At 28.1% G+C, this 24,453-nt stretch overlaps 1 protein-coding gene across 1 annotated transcript in view; it reads left to right on the plus strand.

Moving 5' to 3' along the window:
* The first annotated feature begins 5,097 nt into the window (after positions 1-5,097).
* LOC129981159 (Krueppel-like factor 7) overlaps positions 5,098-24,453 on the plus strand; it is a 73,973-nt gene continuing 54,617 nt past the window's right edge. Inside the window, exon 1 of the mRNA XM_056091870.1 lies at positions 5,098-5,380. The gene's annotated coding sequence lies outside the window, so the exon portion shown is untranslated. The remainder of the gene's footprint in view (positions 5,381-24,453) is intronic.

Genomic DNA, 24,453 nt, shown 5'->3' on the forward strand with positions numbered 1-24,453 from the left:
TACATAGTGATTCTAGATTATAGAACAGAATACTGCAGAAAGACGAGGGAAACATTGACACTTCTTTTACTGATGGATTGTACCTCTTCAGAAAATGGTTTGCTTTCTGGGGAGCGTCGTTTTGAATGATTTGTATGAGGATTTACTTTGTATGTTTCTCAGACTCTGCCTTTATACAGTATTGTTCCTTGATAACAAATATTTTATAACTTGTTAATTATCCAACCCAATTCAAAGGAAATAGTAATATATATGCTTTAAAAAACGATTTTTCAGTTCTACTCTCGTATAATAAGAGAACATTTTACAGATTATTGAAATGAATAATATGTACAGGTTTAAAAAGCCAAAACCCATACAAATAAAGATAATATTTTAACAATCTTACCTTTGGATAATATTTCTACATGTGTAGAACAAGTTATTAAGAAATTCAGGATCAGGTTCCGTTGGCGATGCAAACACGTCTGTTGCCGCCTTTGGTTTATCCAGATCAGATTTGTCACAGTTTATCACGTATATCTACGTTTTGCACATTGCATTGGTATGCGGTATTCTAAACGACGAAAGGTAACACTTCTAACCAATATAATTATTTCAATACTTTCTTCGCTGGTTATTAGTATCTCCTTTCAATTATTAACTAAAAACGAAACCCTGAAAACGAAAAGAGATTACTTACCACTTTCACTATTGGTATAGAGAGACTTGTGACTCATTTTGTTGATTAATAAAATTTATAAAAAATAATATCAAATTTTTAATCGCATTAATATAAAAAACAAAATGTACATCACATTTTTTTATTTCTAGATATTTATTATATTACAATTAATATTATGACTAGGTGTTTCTTTTTAATTTTTTTTTGTTTAGAAAAGTTAAGTATTTCATTTCAGGCAATGAATTATATTATACTCACTATGTTAAATATATGTTGAAGATGTAAAATTCCAAAATAGATTTTGTTAGGTTAACAACATTCTTTCATCTAAATTTTCGTATATAAATGATAATTGTATGTATTTTAATAAATCTGTGTACAGCATATTTCAAAAATAAGAGGCAATATCATTTATTCAACTTGCAAGATAGCATCATAATTACAGAAGATGAAACTTATCAGAGAATTTGGAAAATATCCCAAGAGTTAATGTAATTAGATTAGAAATATTCATGTATATAAACAATTATTATTACATTCAAGTGAAACTCTGGATAAGTAATTGCATGTAAATATATTAAACCAATTTTATTTAAAATGTTATGGTTTAACTCGTTATATGACTCCCGAACAATACATAATTGCTGAATTTTGTACCATATAAATTCGCTTTATAACATTATATAAACCTTTTTGTATCGCAATAATTGGTGGGATACACCTGAGATGCAAACTGAATAACAAATGAGACAATAACAGTAAATATTGCTGCTTAATTAAGCCAAAGTTAATCAAGTAAACAAATTTTCCCCTTCGCGATATTTCAAATATACTTATATATACTGCTTGAAATAAATACTTATATATACTGCTTGAAATAAATAAGGTCTGGAATATCAAAAAAGCTGAATAAACATATTTGTATGTGGGAAAAAATGAATCAGGGAATAAAGATTTTCATTTTTTTTCTTATTTACCTTTCATTCAACGTTCATTAAAAGCTCAACTATTCATCAAACTTTTCAATTCATACAGCTAAAAAGAAACTCCGAAGCATTATTAGTAATATTAAATAAGAAAATTATGATATATGACACTTACGGCAATAAAATTTGAAACTGAAAAACGATAGAACTAATGTGGGGAAACTCTCAATACAGTACTTTATTTATTCCATCTCCGTTGTATCTCGTGGTAATCAGGCTGTCGTGATCAACTTAAAGAAATTAATGCAGAAAATAAAATTTCCCAGGGAAATTATTTTTACTTTTTAATTTGTCACGGCGTGTTTATTCTAAAACATTGAGAAATAAAGAAATGAAATCAAGTATTAGAGGATAGATTAAACTATTGCATTTGATGAAAGGATTTTCTGCATGTTTGTACAAATAATCTAATATGAACTTCGGGACTTCAGTTATTTCATGGATTCGATCAACAGAAAATAAGTATTTATTATTCCGTAATTTTCATCTTCTAACTTGAGAGTTTAGCAATTCCTATTTATACATCCAGAAAGATATAAATATATATTAAAGTGTATGTCTTAAAAAAATTCTTGAAAACGATAATTCTCACCAAAATACGTTACTCCAAAATATATAAAGATCTGTAATGACAGCAATCCATATGTCATACAAGTGAAATACGTCGAGAAAATTTAATTATGAAAGGAAAAAGAATGTGACCTCACTTTTCAGAATCAGAAAGCATGCACTGAGGCTAAGATGATGTAATAAATGTGGCGTCACATGAACTGCCTTTATAAAAGCTTGTTCCTGAAATGCAACTGAATTAGAGACTTTTTTTATTGAAACAGTAAGAAAATACGAAAGATAGATGATTCACTACAATATTTGTTTGCTTTGTTTGTTTTTTGGAGATATCGATTTTTTTTGTGTTTTTGTGCTTGGTTTAACCCTTGAGTACATAAAATTTCCCCAGAGTGGTTGAATTGAGGATAAATATCTTTAAAGTAACTTCTCTCAATAAGATATTTTACTAAATAAATTTATAAAAATTTAAACTATCCGACACATTTGATTCAAAATAAATTAAATAAACATGATTCATAATATTCAAATAATGAAACAAAATTCAAAATAATTACTACGCAAATCAAATTTCCATATAATAATTATAGCTTTATAAATTAAATGTTTCCTAAAATTGAAAATTATTTATGAATAACTAAGCTAATCTCTAGTTTGAATTTTACTAATAATTACTAGATAAAACGTAACATACGAATAAAAAATTTTAAAACCATCAACCTTACTAGTAAATATTTGTAATTTTTCCTTTAACTATTGATTTGTTAGTTATGTTTACCGCTCAAATGTTTTTGGATTTAATATTCTAGATGTATATTTAAATTCTAAATGTTACGTGAAATCTATATCTATTTTACTAAATAGGTCAATTATCTCCAACAAGAGAATAAGTCAGAAAACAGTTCTTATGCATATTAGCTCTCATAAACTGAAAATAGTGCAAGCCAAAGTTAAGATAAACAAAAAAAAGAAATTAAAATGCATCAAATGCTAATTTAAAAAAGACCAAAAACTAAAATTATGCATTTCTTATGATGTGCAAGAAAAAAAGGATTTTGAGAATTATAAGATGCCTTTATTTTAATTATGTTTATCAGAATTGATGATTAAATTTGACAAAACGGGAATTCTATCCAGGTAATCTGTTATCATAATTGCAAAGAGTGTACAGTTTCTTAGGCCATTTTATCATATTTTCCTTTTGTTTTACAACCGGGGGGGGGGGAGGTAGCAGTATGGAAAAGAAGTTACGTTTATTTTTTGGTGTCATTCTTACCGTATAAGTCAAATATAGATTAATTATAAAATAATCGTAAAGTTTTGAAATGTTATAACTTAAAAATATTAATTTCTCTTTTTAATCTGAGGTAAAGAAATGGATATACGAACATTGATATTCTATTTCCATGCTTTCATTTTTTTTCACGTGACTCTCAAGAAATAGGAGACACGTATTCTCAATACTAAAGTAAGCAGCAAACTTAACGAAAAGTTTTATTGTATCACAACATCAGAATTGAAAATAGCCGACGTGGTGTTGACATGTCCTTTTTAAGTGACTCTGCAAGTTTCTAGCTATTACAATTCGTGATTTCTTCTATAGAAATTGAATAAAGGACTCTGAATGCATGGCATTATTTCCAGCTATATTTAATGAGATCTAAAATCATGTTACCACACCTTTTGAGATCTTATTCTTGATATGCTTCGACGTCAGTGGAAAGATTTTTTGAAGGGACTGGAAATTTGCGATTTCTTCTTCCGAGGTTATGTTAAAGGGCTTTGATTTTAACATAACCTCGAAATACAACCTTGTATACGTGATGCAATTGCCAAGTATCTATTAATAATCTTCATTTAGATTTAATAGGCCATGTTAATGTAACTATTCAAATTATTCAATTTCGAAAATGAACGAATTTTAAACTCTTCATATGCCTATCTTACTATGAAGTAAAATCTGAATTTAAATAATCCCAGTTGGTATGCTCAGGCAATACAAGTTTCGAGGGCTTATAACCCCACCCCCCTCTCACCTTCTCTCTTCAACATTTTAAACCAGATATTTTTATTGTTTACATTTTGATCTCTATACAAGTAGTTTTTAAGTAACAAATATTATGATTAACTATCAAATTGAAATAGTTAATCAAATATTAAAAATAGTTAATTAATCAATATTAACAACTATTATGAAAACATTTAATTGAGAAACACCTTCAACAGAATTGGATGCATTAATTCGTATTTCAAATAATTTAAACTCGAATTTGAAAGTAAAGCTAATCAAAACAGTGATGATGATGTTTTCACTCCTTTTAAATACTCGAACAGAACATTTGCTTACGTTATACGAAAAATGACCAACACTGATATGTAAGCGTGCTTGAAGACATTACAAAAATCGAAGGGAAAAGTTAAATCGTCACTAATTCATCACGGAATTTGAAGACCTTAAAAGAAATTATATGAATAATGTTTTAAAATTTTAATTAGGTTAAATATTCTGGTAAAATGATACGACCTATGAAACTGAATTAAAAACGTAGGTAGAAATTCTGAAATACAATATCTCAGAGCGCTCCTATGAAGAAGCAAACACTTCCTAAGACAGCGATGTATTCTGAGGAACACATGGACTAATTCATTTAAGGAAGGGAATTCCTCAGAAGAAAGATTTCTTATCGAGGAAATACTTCATGAGGCGCTTTATCGCCAAATCTGATAACCAGTTCTTAGGATCACAGAGGAGAAAAAAAAAAAATTTCTACGTGTAGTGGAAAGGAGGAGTTTTAATTCTCACGTGATTCCATAATGCCATTTACAAAATGGGAAGAGATGGCTCTCTGCCCAATATAGTGCTCGCTGAGTAATAATCAGAAGTCGGGCTTCATCAATCAGCTGTAAATCGGTTTGTTTTTGCTCGATTTTTTTTCTGCCAACGATCCCTCACCAACTGATAAGTAATTAATTCGGTACTTATCAGAAGTAGAAGATAATGCTCTAAGGTGCCCAAGTCCGTTCCGAGTTTTTTATTTGTTTATTTCATTCGAAAAGCTTATTTTTACCTTTTTGCTTACTCGTTTGCATATCCATCCATTCACTTTTTTTTATGCAAAGAAGACTCAGAATGCTTATGGAAATCAAGGTCAAGGCCATTGAGGTAAAGTGCCTTTCAGTATTTCCTGGAAATGAATTTTTAGTTTTTATAAGTCTGTTTTCGACTTTCGTTTTAATATACCGGAATTATTGTTTTTATTTGTTTAAAAAAACCACAAATTTTTAAATGTTGCTACTTTATATGTATTTTTCATTAATTATTTAATTCAAATGAAATATGAAAGTTTTAGATTATTACTCTTTTATAAATTCCAGTTTTCTCATTTTTATGTATTTTTTCAGTGTTAATCTTAACATGTCAGACATGTATTTTGAATAAATTTGTAATTAAATGAATCCTATGAAATATTGTAACTCAACTACACTTATGATATTTGCTACATTTTATATAACAAAATTTTACTCAATTGGTTTCGAAATCAGTGATAAAGAAAAATTGAATAGTTTCCAAAACAAACAATTTCCATTTACTTCAATGGTTTCCTTGAATTACTTGTTTATTTCTTTATATATATATATATATATATATATATATATATATATATATATATATATATATATATATATATATATATATATATATATATATATATATATATATATATATATATATATATATATATATATATATATATATATATATATATATATATATATATATATATATATATATAAATTATTTGCCAATATCAAAACAGAATCAGTCAGTATTTCTTTCTTTAATTTTTATTGAGCTGTTAAATATTTAAATTTTTAAATCATTATAGAAATATTATTTAAAAGTTTAATAACTTATTTAACACATAACTTATAACTTATATAACATAATAACTTATATAACACATGATATATGTTATCGTTATACTTCTTCCTTATATACGATGACGGATTTATGCCCAAGCACACTATATAGCTTTGCAGTCACTAAGCTGTGAAAGTCAATTATAGAACTTTATTTTCCTAATTAAGCTTTTCATAAATAAGTTTTAAAAATTCTATTTTGTGAATTATAAAATATTACCATTACATTAACGTTTTACTAATACAATAAATTAGATTCAATATAATTGTTTATAGTTATTAGAATATTTATAAATATCAAAAGTCTGTGTCAATATTATTATGTAATATCTCAATGCTATTATGTAAAAACGCGGATTCCGGACAATTTAGTCAAAATAGAAAAAAAAATACTTTTTCACAAAGTTAATCAAATAATAAAAAATTAATCTAACAAATTGATTAATTTACTAAAAGAAGATGGGTCTAGATAGCCGCAAAAGTGCCTATATATATATATATATATATATATATATATATATATATATATATATATATATATATATATATATATATATATATATATATATATAAATTATTTGCCAATATCAAAACAGAATCAGTCAGTATTTCTTTCTTTAATTTTTATTGAGCTGTTAAATATTTAAATTTTTAAATCATTATAGAAATATTATTTAAAAGTTTAATAACTTATTTAACACATAACTTATAACTTATATAACATAATAACTTATATAACACATGATATATGTTATCGTTATACTTCTTCCTTATATACGATGACGGATTTATGCCCAAGCACACTATATAGCTTTGCAGTCACTAAGCTGTGAAAGTCAATTATAGAACTTTATTTTCCTAATTAAGCTTTTCATAAATAAGTTTTAAAAATTCTATTTTGTGAATTATAAAATATTACCATTACATTAACGTTTTACTAATACAATAAATTAGATTCAATATAATTGTTTATAGTTATTAGAATATTTATAAATATCAAAAGTCTGTGTCAATATTATTATGTAATATCTCAATGCTATTATGTAAAAACGCGGATTCCGGACAATTTAGTCAAAATAGAAAAAAAAATACTTTTTCACAAAGTTAATCAAATAATAAAAAATTAATCTAACAAATTGATTAATTTACTAAAAGAAGATGGGTCTAGATAGCCGCAAAAGTGCCTATATATATATATATATATATATATATATATATATATATATATATATATATATATATATATAAATTATTTGCCAATATCAAAACAGAATCAGTCAGTATTTCTTTCTTTAATTTTTATTGAGCTGTTAAATATTTAAATTTTTAAATCATTATAGAAATATTATTTAAAAGTTTAATAATTTATTTAACACATAACTTATAACTTATATAACATAATAACTTATATAACACATGATATATGTTATCGTTATACTTCTTCCTTATATACGATGACGGATTTATGCCCAAGCACACTATATAGCTTTGCAGTCACTAAGCTGTGAAAGTCAATTATAGAACTTTATTTTCCTAATTAAGCTTTTCATAAATAAGTTTTAAAAATTCTATTTTGTGAATTATAAAATATTACCATTACATTAACGTTTTACTAATACAATAAATTAGATTCAATATAATTGTTTATAGTTATTAGAATATTTATAAATATCAAAAGTCTGTGTCAATATTATTATGTAATATCTCAATGCTATTATGTAAAAACGCGGATTCCGGACAATTTAGTCAAAATAGAAAAAAAAATACTTTTTCACAAAGTTAATCAAATAATAAAAAATTAATCTAACAAATTGATTAATTTACTAAAAGAAGATGGGTCTAGATAGCCGCAAAAGTGCCTAAATTCGAAAGTGTCTTTATATTCTAAGAAAATGAACATACATAAAAAAGATATATTATTATACTGTATCTGAAATATATGAAGTGATTATGAAAGAACTATCCCAATATATGAAACCGCAACTTTCATGCCATTCACAAGAACGAAATAAAATTTTGGTTCAAATTATTTTGAGATATGCGCTCAAGAATCATGTGAAAAATAAAATTAAACTCTTAAAAGTTATGATTACACTGATAAAATTTTAAAACGATAACACCATCTTTTTAATATTGGAGTGCGTCCCCCATAATAAGGAACAATAAATAGCTTTAAAACGATATCTATAGCACAAAAATCACCGGCGTTAAATAGAAGAAGAAAATAATAAACAACTAATAACTGCAGAGAAACAACAGACAGCAAAGCATTTTATTCTGTTTCACAAATTTTCTACTTGACCCACTTCAATCATTGTGATACTTTGCATCGCCAGATGGTGCCTAGAACCAAACACTTACCTTTCCGAAAAGAATCTGTTGAACTTCACGTCTCTATTAGGCACAAAAGTTAAACCACAGTTGTTTATATCGGGGTAGCTTCTTTATAAACTCCAGGTATAACAAAACACATATAACTATATTACAGAACATAGCAAAATATATTACATATGTCTAGAAATACAAAAAAAGAAAAAAAAAAAAGAAAGAGAACCGAAGATCAAGTTCCCATAGTTATAGCATGATGATATTCCAGGTTTGTTCATATTGCCTTCAACTGGTTTGATTGCATTAACTGAAGCATCCGTACCCGCATTTACCAACATAAAAACCTTATTACGTTAACAAAAGCGAAATTGAAACTTTGTGCTTTGGAATTATTAGCAGCTGGAGAAATCATTTTTAGCATAACGGGAAAAAGGACGAGAGTAAAAGATTTGATGAAACAATAAAAGTGTTTGAACTTCATATCAATAATAAAAGACATTGTGAGATATGTTTAAAATTAATTTTGGGAAAAAATTTATTAAATGACAGAAAAAATACCACGGAAATAAAGAGATATCCTTGAAAAACTTTTTTTTTAATTCAAATTTGTATAAAAATTGTTTATAACATGTACCAAAGTTAGTAAGGAAAAAATGTTACAATTTCGATTAATTTTTAATTAATTAAAGTGCAATAAAAAATTTTAAAAATTTATAAAAACTATAGAGAATAATAATCTTAGTGAGCATATACCACCAAAGAAATATTTCTATACCAGATTTGGTAGCTATAGGTCTAATGAAACATTGCATTCTATACATAATGAAAAACGTTTTATGGAATTTACATAGTTTGGATTTTCATGTTAAAAGTTTGATAAAAGTACAGAAACCTCTACACATAAATTTATTTTCAGAAATTATTTATTATTAATGTGAGTATCATTAAGTGTTTGTTCCTTCCCAAAATACCGTCTCCATAGAAGAAATTGAAATCATAGTATGTACATATTAATAGCAAGAAAATCTATACATAATAGCTTCTATATAGACTAAGACTTCCGGAAGGAGCAAAAAATAATGAAGCCAACAGCGATAACGAATATTCATTGTAAGCAAATTTTAAATTTAAAAAAAACACCAGCGGTAGTGGTTTTTCCAAAAACTTTCTCGCATACTCTCTAATAAATTATTCATGCCAGAAAACGCCTTGCATGATACTGGCGTACAATAGTTACAAAATATTAACTTTTGGCGCGAATTTAGAATTTTTCTGAATCGACCGTGTGATGGCGAGTTTTTTGGCGATTAATCCCTGGCATGCCATTAATAGAATCTGAAAATCGAATTTTTGCTTTAGACACGTTTTTCTCAACCGATTGGAACAAAACTTTTGACACAAAACGGCACTTGCAGTTACAAAATATCATATTTAATTTGATATATTTCAATAATTTCATTTTTAAATTACATCGTTAACAACATGTTTCTGAAAGTACAAGACCAACAGACAGTCAACCCTTTATTTGCTTTTTCTTAAAGAATGGCAGATGTCCACATTATAGATGTTAAACCTGTCTACGAAATCTTATCTATTCTAGCTCTCTTCGTTTTGTAATATTTGAACATCTGGACCAACGGATTTCCTCTGAACAAATTTGACTCAAAATTTGACTCAAGTCTGCAAATTTGGTGTAAAGACCATATACTAAATATCAACCGTCTAACTCAAAGCGTTTTTGAGTGGCGTGGAGATTCGTCAAAATCTGGCGATCGAATATGTTGCCGATTACTATACTTTTTCTATACTTCGTATATTAGAATGTAAATAAGTCTAGACGGTGAAATTCTACATTTTTTTAGACATAGATTCTTACCTTAACTATCTCGCAGGATATTATTCTACGTAATGGGTTGAATTATACGCATACCTAATTTATGCAGAGTTTCCCTACATAGTATTTCTTGAGTATACATAGGCTATTGATAGTCGTTTTGAGAACTTTTTTTTATCTAAAAACTTTTGCTAAACTGGAGTAAACTTAAGCGATTTCATCAGCAAATCTGATTGATTTACTTTGTGATATTTCACGACTTTCCAGTGCTTAAGAACTATTTTATATATCAAAACATGCTACATTTTATTAAATATAAATTATTTAAACACATTTCAAAATTTAGTTAAATAATTGTATGAAAATCCATACTTTTTTCTTAAAAAAAGTTCTGAGAAATGGAAAAACAAAAGTATATTCGATTTAAATTTTCTAAGAAATATAAAATGAGTATGAATTTTTTTTTCCATTTAATAAGATAAAAAAATGAAAAAGATAAAAATTATCTACTAAGTATTGTTTCGAAAAAAAAATGATTTAAAATGCCATTACAAAAGGTACGCAATTCGCAAAGGAAATACTAATGGGGAGACTTCAATAGATGCAATTTCAATTCTCAAAAGTTTTAGATATTTTAATCAAAGAGTAGTTATTTTTAAAGGATTGAAATATGAAATTAAATATTTAAAATTGCATAAAATTTTGAATAAAAATTTACAATGTTTATACAAATAAACAATTAAAATTATTGTGTTTATTTAACTATACAATTAAAAACTATCTATCTATTATGTAAAAAACTTTTATGTAAACATTGCGTGTTATTCGCTTTGTTATTGGTAGATAGAGAGTCATCTGACCCATGACATTTCAGGTTCGTTTTACCAGTATTGTTTGAAATATTTAATGAAAATTATTATTACGTCATAGTAAATTTTTATATTGGATATTAACGGTGAAATAGAGACAAAAAAGAAAAACGTAAAACTTTAACACTAACAGCAAATGAGTTTTAAAACAATATTCTTCATTCTTTCTATATTTAGACATACCGTTTGTGGCAATGCTAATGATTTCCGATTTGTTTATTCCTTTCTAGTAACACAAAAACTTCGGCTACTAGTCTTCTGAATACCTAAACAATACGCGCGTTAACCCTACATTGTTTCTTGGATGAAGTAAAGAATAGTGTGCCCCTGAGTTTGTCGTCGCCAATATGGCAACCCATCGGCACGCTCTTCTAGCAACCCTACTGCTGTTTATTTTACTACTTTTTGCAATGGTTGAGTTGTGCATGAACTACAACTATATTATGAAAAATGTTAAATTAAAAATATTTAAAAAAAATATCGATTAAAGATTTTAATTTTGTTCTTTATTAGAGTTAAAAGTTTATTAAATAAAGAAAGTTAAGCTTATAATTAAAAGTTATTTTCTTCTTTCTTTCTTTCTTTTTAATGTAAATACGAACAGAAAATATTTATTCTTTTGCAATTTTTAATTGTCAGTATGCGCTTTAAAAAATCGTCTGAATTCTTAATTGGCGAAATCGTCTGCATTCTCTGCACTTTTAAAGACAGCTGCAATGGGATTCTTCGCAGTTCTCGTAATTCTTTTGGTGTTCTAACTGTTGGTTCCCTTCATAACTTGTTATGTCGGCAATTGTGCAAGAATGGATGTCGGGTAAATGGGATGGAAGACAGTATTTCGAACCTGCAGAATGGATGAAGGGTGAGTGGAATATATTTTTTACGAGTTGATGAAGTTGGGAAAAGGATGTTTGTTTGAAATTTTGTATGAAAAATGTTCCTTCTTTCTCCGTTCTTTCTTTTCTTTTGGTTATGTACTATATCTGTTACCCACACAGTCCTTATGTTGATTGTGCTAGCGAAGCTACTAAGTTCACGCTTCCGCTGCTAGCGAAGCCGTAGGATGTTTTTTTTTTTTTTTAAGTTAAAATATTCTGCCCGGTGCCTTCTACAGATGCCGAAGATCTCTTATAAAGTTAAAAATACGTTTTTCGATAAATACTATAAAGTCGCTTTTAACTACATTTTTATTATATAAAAGAAAATCTTTTTGTAAAAGTGTTGTAAGTTTTTTAGATAAAATGCATCACAAAATCTTTCAGATGAAGAGCATTAATGATCTATCAACATATTATTCCATTCAGTAAAAATGCATGATGTCATACATATATCTGAAATATATTCTACCTGACGCCATATCGAACTGCCTGCCATTCAGTCGCGTGGGGATCGCTTTTACTTTTTTTTACCTTTCTCTTGTGGGTTTAATGTACTAATTAATTTTTTGCTTTCACTTATGGCCTGATACAATTCTTGTACTAATAAAAGTTTAATAGGGAGGGATATAACTATATTTTGCTGCAGTATCTTTATGTGGATTAACACCCATATATGATAATGCATCCATCCACCCTCATTCCAATCACCCAAACTCTTCCTCCCTCCGTGCTCTTGTAGTTCTAGATGTGTGCCTATAAATATGTTGTGTGATCTTTTATTCGTCTTTCCTATATATGTGTGTTTATGCATTTGCCATAAATGTGCTCTCTTAAAAAATCATGACCAAGATTATTGAAAAAAAACAACAAAAACATTCAGATTTTCTTTCTCAATTGTCCTAATGTTTGTTTTCTTTGTTGCTTTACACTAAAATCTTATTCAACCATTCCATTTGCGATAAGTACTGTCATTGTAAACAAGCAGGAGTAATCAGCCCAAAACTTTCTCGCGCATTCCTTAAAATAAATATTAATCCCACATAAAAGTGTGGATATTGAGCACAGCCATGAACGCCACACTTCCTCGGAATTTTATTTTCAGATCCCCGCATTTGAGTTATGTACTACTTCGTAATGTAGTAAAGAAAACGAAATACGCATTTTGGAAGATTTTTTTTTATCCAGTTCAGACCAAAATTTATAAGAGAAGCATAATTTATATATATATATAATTTAATCCAAATTAATTTCCTAAATTCTTGCCTAATTAAGCCCATGTCAAAGTCATTCTAAAGTATTTTCTTATTTCCTGATCTCATTCCACTTTTTAATTCAACTGAAGCTGTGTAAAAATTACTGCGCCATCAGTTGCCCTTGCCAAGGTCAACACGAGTATTGAATTGACATGTGGCCGAAAATCCCATGTTATATAAGACTAGTGATCATTTGTTTCGTCCCTTCCTTACTTCTGCTTTTGTTCCACGCTGCTGTGGACGTGTTCTGTCCGCACCTGCTTATAAATAAATTGCCTTCCTGGGATGGATTAAAATGAATTTAAAAATGTAAAATGTCTCTTCACTGTCTTCGAACCTGCATTCTGCTTCACATAAAATAAAGCTTACACACACACACACACACACACACACACACACACATATATATATATATATATATATATATATATATATATATATATATATATATATATATATATATATATATATATATATATATATATATATATATATATATATATATATATATATATATATATATATATATATATATATATATATATATATATATATATATATATATATATATATATATATATATATATATATATATATATATATAATAAAGTAATCATAGCTAACTACTCCGATCCAACCTGAGGCACTCGGAAAATTCTGAATGACCAGAAGCCGCGACAGCTTTGATGAGAGTTAAAGCGGCGGTCCAACGACCTGCCACCTCACGGATTTGGTCATAAATCTGACATCCAACCCACTGGGGGACCACACTCCCCCTTCGCCCGTGGTACGCCTGTAGCTTCCCGCAAAATGTCGGTAGATGGATAAACATCAAAGAACCGGAAAATTTGTTTGGGCTATGGGGGGGAAGGGAGTCAAAGAAACTGAGGGTTTTGAGCGGTCGAAAGGGGAACGCGTGCTGTCTGAAGATTTCTCTGGTCGTGGGTCCGCTGCCACAGGCGGGGGTGGAACCACGAAGGAAGGGTGACAGTTTTATGACCACATCTGTGAAGATCATCCGGCCGTTGGACCGCGGCTTAAGATTGAGTCCTAAGGACCGTACCCCTAAAGCGACGTTCTCACGACCCTTGAATCTTCAGGCGGTGCACACTTTCCCCCTCTTGCGGTTTTCTGGGGTTGTTTGATGCCTGTCTAGTTTACCGAGGCATCAAAGAACCTGTTGCGATTGGTTATAAGCGATAGGCGAGGATCGAACTCGCAACCTTATGGTTCGTAGCCGAGTAAAATGACCACACGACAAAAGAAATTTCTCATGTCTCATAGCTATTATCTGGCTTATAAAGCATCACCACATTACTCCTCCTCCAGTGCGTCGGAGGTGAGACGAACGATATTTTGTCCTGTTTTTGCTGTTATTAGTGGTGATATATTGGCTGTAGCGCCTTATCCATTTTTTTTATTAGCTGATTATTTATCAGCTTCATTTATTTATTGGCTGATTATTTATCAGCTTCATTTTTTTTGGCTGATTATTTATCAGCTTCATTTTTATTTTATTTATTTCTGGTAAAGGGTGCCACAACAGATGCGTGAAGGTTGAAGAGCTTGTAGAATTGAGTGTTGACCGATAATTCGGCAATCATACGTGACCGATTTCATTCCCGAAACCGGCAATCTTACAAATGGCAATGTTCAGTCTATTTATCTTTTCTTAAGGATACCGCCAATAGCAGCATTGTGGACTCGATGAAAAAAAATACGCAACCTTCATACAACTGTTGTGGTACCCTTTACCAGAAATAAATAAAATAAAGATGAAGCTGATAAATAATCAGCCAAAAAATAAATGAAGCTGATAAATAATCAGGTAATAAAAAAATGGATAAGGCGCAACAGCCAATATCACCACTAATAACAGCAAAAACAGGACAAAATATCGTTCGTCTCACCTCCGACGCACTGGAGAGGGAGTAATGTGGTGACGCTTTATAAGCCAGATAACAGCTACAAGGCGCGAGAAATTTTTTTTGTCTTGTGGTTATGTTTCTCGGCTACGAACCATAAGGTTCCGAGTTCGATCCTCGCTTATCGCCAATACCAACAAACCCCAGAAAACCGCAAGGGAGGAACGCGTGGCTCAACTGTAAGGCCACAGGTTGTTGGGACGTCGCTTAACGTGAAAAGCACGTCCCCTCATTCGGTAGAGAATAGCCACCCTACTTCATATCTGTATCCAGAGGAGAGGCGAAAGCCAATTACCTTTCCTAAAGCTTCTCAACTCCACGATAGAGTAAATAAAAATGCTAAATGCTCGCCAAAGATTCGAAATGAAAAATATTTCGGAACTATTGCTTGCCAATGCCATATGAGGCATTCGTGACTCTAATCTCAAAGTGCATAATTTTATGCCGGGGGAGGGGGGAAGTAATAAGACCTTTATTGGAACAAGAAAACTTCAAATGCTGGTATTTTGTAGATATCCTATTCACTTATTCTACGACAGCTAGATAAACAGACCCCCTGTGAATAGATGCTCTTTAGAAATCTACAAATATGATCCAGTTACTCTATATCAATTTTCATCTTGCTTAGCCAAAAGCATATTCAAATTATCGTCTTAACAGACAGTCCCCCCTCCCTCTTTTTATTTCGAATTCATTCAGTTCGAAATTTTTCACAATATAAAGCACTGTCTTTTCATGCATTGTATATAATTAACTAAAAACAAAATAGGTTGTAAAAATCTAAAATAAACTGTGCAAACATTGTTAAATTAATTCGAGTCATTTGGATTTTGATCTAACTTAAGCTACTGACTTTATTATTAAAATGTATTTACTTATAAAAATAATTGTGGGTAATATAGTAAAGATTATAAGATTATTCAAAAATAAAGCAGTCTTACTATCAAAAATAAGATAGAGAGAGGTTGGGAAATGTTAAATATCAGATCGTACGTTTCCTTTCAAGTATATTTGTATTTTAACCAAGTCATTTGCACTTTTTGAAGACTCTGGCGCTCTTTAAACGTCCATGAATTTTTAAGCACTTTATGCAAGATTTTTTTTTAATTTACCACATATAGGGCAAAATATGATGATGAATTTCAAAAAAATTATATGTAAACAAAATTCATATTAATTTTAAATTTGGAAAATTTAAATTCCCTTTTTTTAATTTGATTCTCTATTGTTTAACTATTATTTATTTTTTTAACAACGGAACATTTTTTCCGCGCCGTTAAATGATAAGTATATAATTATACGAAATCTCTCTAACCGCCATTATAGAATTAAAGCACTTTGATTTTTAAATAGAATTGCACTTCACATTTCTTGTTGAAACATTTGTTATTTCGAAAGAGCTGAAATCTAGAAACGACGAAAATGAGTTAGTGATTTGGTAACGTAATTCCGCGGTATCAGTTCTAACGTTCTTTAAAATATCTATTCATTTTTTGAGTGTGTTGCAGTACATCTTTAGATAATTCATGTAAAAGATTTTACTGATATTTCGCGACATCTCTTTTGTTTAAACCAAAAGAATTGATAAATGTTTTTGCATTATCTTTGTTTGATTAGAGAAAAAGTGCTGAAAGACAATCATTGTTTACTTCAAATTTATCTTCAGAAATTAGTGTATCAAAGTAATTATGGATGGTAATATTTTTAAGCCATTCGAAATAACAATGCCTATTAAAATCTTTAAAAATGTTTTTTGGTATTTAAGTTTTTATTTTTATTTGTCTATGTTTATGGTTTTTACATGAAATTTCTTTCCTATCTATTCATCATATATATTAATATTACAAAATAAACTCATGTTTCATAATTTGAAAAGAGCTCAAAAAAATAACTTTCGTAGAATTTAAATTTATATTCTTCACCCATTATGAATTAAAATGTACTATTTCTGTTTTTTACCTTAACCATTCGAAGTATAGAGAAAGTATTATAATCATCAGAAAAATTGAAACTCGAGATTTTGACAAATCTCCTCGTTTTAGACCTCTTTGAGTTCGGAAAACGTATTTTAGAAAAATGTCTGTCCATTTGTCTGTAACAAAGATAACTCAAAAACTCTAAACTCTATATATTTGGATACTATGTTAGCATCAAATTTGTAGATTTCTGTCAAATTTTCAGCAAACTTCGTTCAGATAAAGACTGTATTTCCATTTTTCGAATGAAAATTAACACAATAGCTATAATGTGAAGAGAGCTAGATTGATAAAATTCGGTACACAGATTTAACATCTGTAGTCTATCCAATATTGAGTCAAATCGAATAAGGAGTTGGTCGTCTATCGGTCTGTCCTTTCAGAAACATGTAAAAGTTATAATTCAAAAACTCAATGACTTAAATATCACGTTTGGTTTGGTATTTTGTGACTGCAAATGTAGTTTTGTGTTAAACTTTTGTTTCAATTGGTTGGGTAATATACATCTAAAACCAAACTCGATTTTCGGATACTATTAACTGCATGCGAGCGATTAATCGCCGAAAAATTCGCCAGGCATCACGCGATTGATTTAATAAAAATCCTAAATTCACGTCAAAGGTCAATAATTTGTCTTCTCTAGGATAACACCTTTATTAGAGAATATGCAAGAAAATTTTCGGGAAACTACTCCTGCTGATTTCTGTGCGAATTCTCTTCAACAATTATTTTCAAAAATTTTTGATACGAAAAAAATCAGGAGCAGAGAACGAAAATAATAGTCAAAATTCGAAGGCGAATGAGGAAACTACATGTAAGAATAAAACGCTTAATTTGGTTTCGAACCAAGCAGAAAATTCCGAACTATTTCAAACTTGATTGAAGATAAAAGAATATCATAAATATTTTTCTCTTATTAGAAAAAAAATCTCTTAAATATTCGACAGAAATTTCTCATTACTAAAAAATACCTCGAAGACATAATAAATAAAGCGTAGAAATGAGAAATATAAATAAATCTAATTATTAAAGGAATTTATTAAACATTTTAAAGTCTATATTAACAATCGTTGTGGCATGAAAGGTTATAAGCAGATCTCGAATCGTGGCTTTTAGGGCAGTTTCTATCAAATACTGGCTTTTATGGGACATTAGACAAATTAAATAAGCTATCAGTGTTTAAATATCTTTTCATTGGTGTGGTGTTTCAATCTGTAGGATGGGGTTTATTGAACAAGGTCATCCTTATCAATTAATCACTTATCAGAATCACGAGATTATTCTTCAAGTACTTTCGATTAGCTTTAAAATAAGATATTTATCTAATAAAGAGTGCAAAATGTAAAATGAAAACTAAATTTTAAAGCAACTTCCATGATTTGCTGTTATGACAAACCAAGCAAAACGTATTTGCTTGTTTGAATATTTTTATAGCAGGTATTTTTTGATTAAATAAAAAGCAAACTTATTTGATAGAATTTAAAACGCTGAAAGAGAATTTCTTTTTATGGAAAGGGAAATAGAAGGACCATGGTTGACCAGTGAGTTCAAAGGTAAAATTATAAGGTTATAAATAATATGAATTCCTTAATTTTCAGAACAGCGATCTGAGAACCCAAACAGCATTTTCGGTACATTATGTTACTTTAAGTAGCTCATGTTCCCTGTAATTACGTAATTTAAAGCAATCTCATATTCAGCACTTTACATGCCATCAGTTGCGGAATTTTTTTCCAATAGGCTCCACGGTTTGATTTTCTTGATTCAATTGGAATATTCATTTACAAATTCATTACATTTTTAATTTTTTTTAGACAAATAAAGCCTGCTAGAATTTTTGTCTTTGAAAAGTCAAATGAGTCTATTAAGTTAGCGGAACAAAGTCAGTTGATGATACTACTTTTATCGTTCAGATGAATTACTATATTTATGACGACCCTTATGCAGAGACGTATTTACATAAAATGGAGCCCATGTCAAATGCATAAATAGTAGCACCCCATTCTTTAAAATGTAATTTGCATATTCCAGGCACTTACGATTATACACCAGAGAACGCTAAGATTAAAACAATAATTTTGTAAATATAAATAACAATTTATGAAACATTTTTTAATCGTGTCACTTTTACGACCAGATTATTTGCTAATTGAATTAATTCCATTAATTACGTAATATCAATCAATTTAATTTATTTATTGGAATTCTTTCATTTTCGATAAACTCAAAACACTAATTGTTACAAAAAAATGTAAAGAAATAAATAGGAAAATTCCAAATATAAAGCATTACATAAAAAAAGTAGAACAGTTGAACGAAGTTTTAATAAATAAATAAAATGAAAATTTACCGAATTTTTGCATCTGAGGATATTATTGTTTAGCCTCTTATATATGATGGTAAAAAAATTTAAGTAGAATTATTTTCTAAAATTATGATATTAATTTAAGTCTATTTATCTCTGTTATCAAGTATGAAATTAATTTAAATGGCAATAACTGCATATTATTTAATTATTTACCAAGTAAATATTTAAGTATTTTTAAATAGCAAATTTATCAATTACCACAGATGCTTTTACCTTGGAAAAAAAAAGCAAAATTATCATCTAATGAAATATAAAATTAAATACCTCTAGAAAATAAAAAAAATAAAAAGTTTTAGCAACCATCTAAGTCCCACGAAGGAGCACCTCGTAATTATCAAGGGGATTGGAGAATAAGAAGCTTCTGGTATGGTGGTTCTTTCTCGTCATCCTTGTAGGTACACGAAAAGGTGAAGGTCTTGTACCTTCCATTGATGGCGGGACATACTTCCTCAGGGAAGTGTTTTACCTTGGCCGGTGATATCCCTTAGGACTCAACCACAATTCCAGCCAGTGTTGCTGTTGCTGCAGTCCGGTCATTCAAGTTTTTCTGCTATTAGTAACCATCTAAATCATTAATTTATATACAAATTTTCATTCCATGCCAATTATAATTTTATAATATAAAATATCGTATGTTTATGATATCGAACACGAAGAAAAACAACTTGTGTTATTCAGAAATGGATTTGTTTCAATGTGTCGTTAACGTTCTAAAAGGTTTCATGAAATAATCATGCATTCACTATTTTAAATATATTTTTATTAATAATGATTGCATTTTACAATAGCTATACAATTATTTTTATAATCAGTATTATAATCTGTTTGAATAATTTACTAACATACATTGAATCTAGAAATATTTATTCATATAATTCTATATAATTCGCGTTAATATGTAATTCTATGTAATTCGCGTTAATAAATATTTGCATAAATGTTATAATACTAGACGGTTTTTTAAAACCAGCTGGTCCTCCTAAAATAATGTATGCTCAAAATTTGAAAATTTATTTTATGCAATTTAATTTTAAAGATATCTCAATCAAAGTATTTTCGTATTTCAAATTTTGATAGGTATACAAATTATATTTTTTTCATAATTTTTAAATAATTTCTGTTCATTCTGATATACACCAGCACATTCTCTGTATTTATTATCTGACTTAAATTTCAGCTTTAATTTGAAATGGAAAATGATTAAACTTCATCTAATCCAATAATTTGTTTGCTAGCTCAAAATATACGCATAAAATATATTATGGCAATAAGTGATATCATTTAGCATTCAAGTTTTTTTATCATGTCGAATATATTTCATAAATTTGCTATTTCTAAGAGAATTTATTTATTTAATTAAAAATTTAATACAATTCGAAACTTCAATCTGAAAAGCTGTAAACTAATTTTATACATTCAATTATATTACAAGAAGTAATTTAAATGCTTAAAAATGTACAAACCGTAAAAAAATATATAATTACCTTCCTTCTTCCAAATTGAAACCTAATCTTCAATTAACGCAAATTTTTAATAAAATCTTATTTTTAAAAAATCAGATCAAAATGAAAAAAAAAAATTACCAAATCGTCCTACTTTACTGTCAACAATCAAAGAATAAACCCAGGATTAAAAAGATGCATTGTATTAATGAATTTCCGGGATTTTATTACAACAATGGAATGTCTTTTTTGCAAAATATATAAATTTGCTGACGAAATTTGATACATTATTGCTTTAACCATTTAAAAAAGGATGAAATAAGATATTCGAATAGTTTCTTGTATGAAAACTTAAATACATTAAAAAATATCTAACAAGTAAGCAATTTATTGATTATTTCGTATTAAAAACTTAAAATGCATAGAAGTCATTGAATTCATAGGAAAAATAATCAACGGGTGAAAACTTATTAATAAATGAAATTCATCACTTTTTCACTTTCTGCTTTACTCTGTCCTTTGAGAATGGGAATATTCTGAATTATCTGTCCCAAACTTCAGAAAAAATCGATATCCGCTCAGCACAAATATACAAGCTGTAGCATTTTATCTTCATGTATATCACAAGAATTCCTGAAATATTCTTTGGAGTTATTATTTTCCTTTTTATAAATCGGTCCGATAATGGCCAAGTATATCTTTTCAATCAATACACAAATATTTGAAAATAGCAAACCTTTCTTTTCATGAATATGGTTTTGACCGTCAGATCTCTGTAACATAGAGGATTAGTTTTTCTGCTTTGAATTTGAGTTAGCTTCCTGTTAAGCAGTTTGCTTTCTTATTCTAAATTTGAAACATATTAATTTTTTAAGAGTTGCGATTTCAGTTTTTATAAATTAAATTATTAATTAAGATATTTAGTTAGATTATTAATTAAGAAATTTAGTTAAATTATTAATTGAGATATTTAGTTAGATTATTAATTAAGAAATTTAGTTAAATTATTAATTAAGATATTTAGTTAGATTATTAATTAAGAAATTTAGTTAAATTATTAATTAAGAAATTTAGTTAAATTATTAATTAAGAAATTTAATAATTATTAATTAAGAGTTAGTTTTTAAGAGTTGATTTTTAAGAATTATTAAGAGTCTTAAGAGTTTAAATGTTTTTTTCTTTTATTCGCAACTGATTTCTGAATTTTATATTCCCCCCTGAATTTTACAGCAGTTAGAGCACTTATCCTGCCTGCAACACCCTAGTTATGCCGTTGTAATAACATTAAAATAGTCTTCAAAAGAAATGAAATTCATTTGAAAAATTCAATAATATAGAACACTTTTTTATCATTCAATCCCCATATCGATTTCAAACAGAAACAAACCTCAAATTCTCGTTACAAAAAAGATATTTAATGAAATTCTTAGTAGTCATTAATTCTGGTAAACTAACTGATCACCAAGGGGTAGTATCTAATATATATATATATATATATATATATATATATATATATATATATATATATATATATATATATATATATATATACTCCTAATTCTTAATTATTCTTAATAATTCTTAATAATTTATAATATATATTCTCATTTCTTACTCTTAATTAATAAGTATACTTTAAATTCTTAATAATTAATAGTAAGCTAGAATTTATATTATGCATTGAATATAAAGTAGGAAATTTATGCAGTTCAAACTAAATCATCTCGAGCTAAGCATTACTCTAAAATTTGAATCCTGTATTTGTTGTTTCTTGGAGAAAATCTATAAAAACACTGTTGGTATGTGGTATTTTTTTAGTTTGTATTATTTATTTTTTAAGATTTTTTATTAGGATTTCTTGAAATAATCACAGTAAATATACTTCTAAAATTTTATTTTATTTTAAGTATGATTTAGTTCTGATAAACAATTTACTGCCAATCGACAACATTGAGCTTTAGATAAATAAAAAAAATGTGCACGGTGATAAGTATGGACTCCAACATCTTGTGTTTCAAGTAACAGCTTTTATTTCAACATTGCAGTATCAAATACAGTATTCTTAATCGTACAAACAAAATGTAAAAGAAATGCGGTCAAACGTGTTGTCGCCCCCCCCCCCCATCAGCGCTGATTTAATAGCATCTTCGGTATATATATCGATATAGAATAAACAAGCGCCATTCTTATTCTAATAATATTCAGAAGACAAAATTGGGAATGTTACTTTAAGATAATACTTATTTATTTAAGGATTAAAAGAAATCCAATAAAAACTTGTAATTATAATTTCATTCGTGGCATTTATTTATTTTTTTTCTGTCTTAACATTTATAGATAGTTTTATTTTTTGCAAAGTTTAAATGTATCTTTAAAAAGAATTCGCACTAATTCTGTTTCCTTTTAATAATGTATAGAGTAAAACTAAGATGAAAGTTTATATTCAAAATGCATTAAAAAAGCTTCAATCAAAATTCTTTTTTTTTCTTATTCGCATAGAAGATAATCAATCATTCATGACTTTAAAAATATATATTTTAAACGAAAGGGTCCATTTCGAAATATTTTTAAATAAATATTCACGAGCAAAAATAGCAGCAGAAAATGTGACATCTATATGCTTGCAGTTGCAAACTCTTAGGGAATTTTCAAACGATTCATCAATGTCTTCACACAACAGCAGGAACTCTGATGAAAGGACATTAATAATGCATAGAAGCAGCTTTATCACCCTGTAAGCACTTTTTATAAGAAAAGAAGGTTGCAACTTCTCAGAAAAAATTTTTAATAATTCTTTGAAATTTTAATAACCTTCAGAGAAAAAACTAATTGCTTCCTTATACATATTGCAACAAAAGATGGAAATGTTATTTTCGAATTCTGATAATTGTCTTAAAATAAGTGACACTTCAATTTGTAAATAATATATATCTTCTTTAAAACTATTTTTTTTAACTTGTTAGAATAGCACTACACTAAGCAGTTCTTTTTTTTTTTTTTTTTTTCACTTTTAGTAAGTCATTTTCACTTATAGTAGTTTCATAGTTTTTCACTGATAGTGTAAATCTTTAGAAATCAATATGAAGCACGTGAGAAATTAATTTCAAATTTGCTTTTAAAATTTAGAAAATGTTTAGTTATTTAGAAAAAACGTTTTATTTTAATTATGTACAATTATTTAGAAAATTGTTTTAATTACAGATTTTATTAAAAAAAATTATAGTTTAAATCAAAGATATAATAACTGTATTATTTAAATAATAAATTATAAAATTATTTAAAATTAAATTTAACATTTAAATTAAGGGCTAGCTAAAAACTTAAAGATCATTAAAAGAAAACCTCTTACAACCACAAACTGTCTACTCCTACCCGCCGGAAGTCACACAGAAAAATCTGAATCACCGGACCGCCGCAACAGCAACACTGGTGGGAAATGTGA

This window comes from Argiope bruennichi, chromosome 8 (genome assembly GCF_947563725.1).
Source record: "Argiope bruennichi chromosome 8, qqArgBrue1.1, whole genome shotgun sequence".
Taxonomy (NCBI): Eukaryota; Metazoa; Arthropoda; class Arachnida; order Araneae; family Araneidae; genus Argiope; species Argiope bruennichi.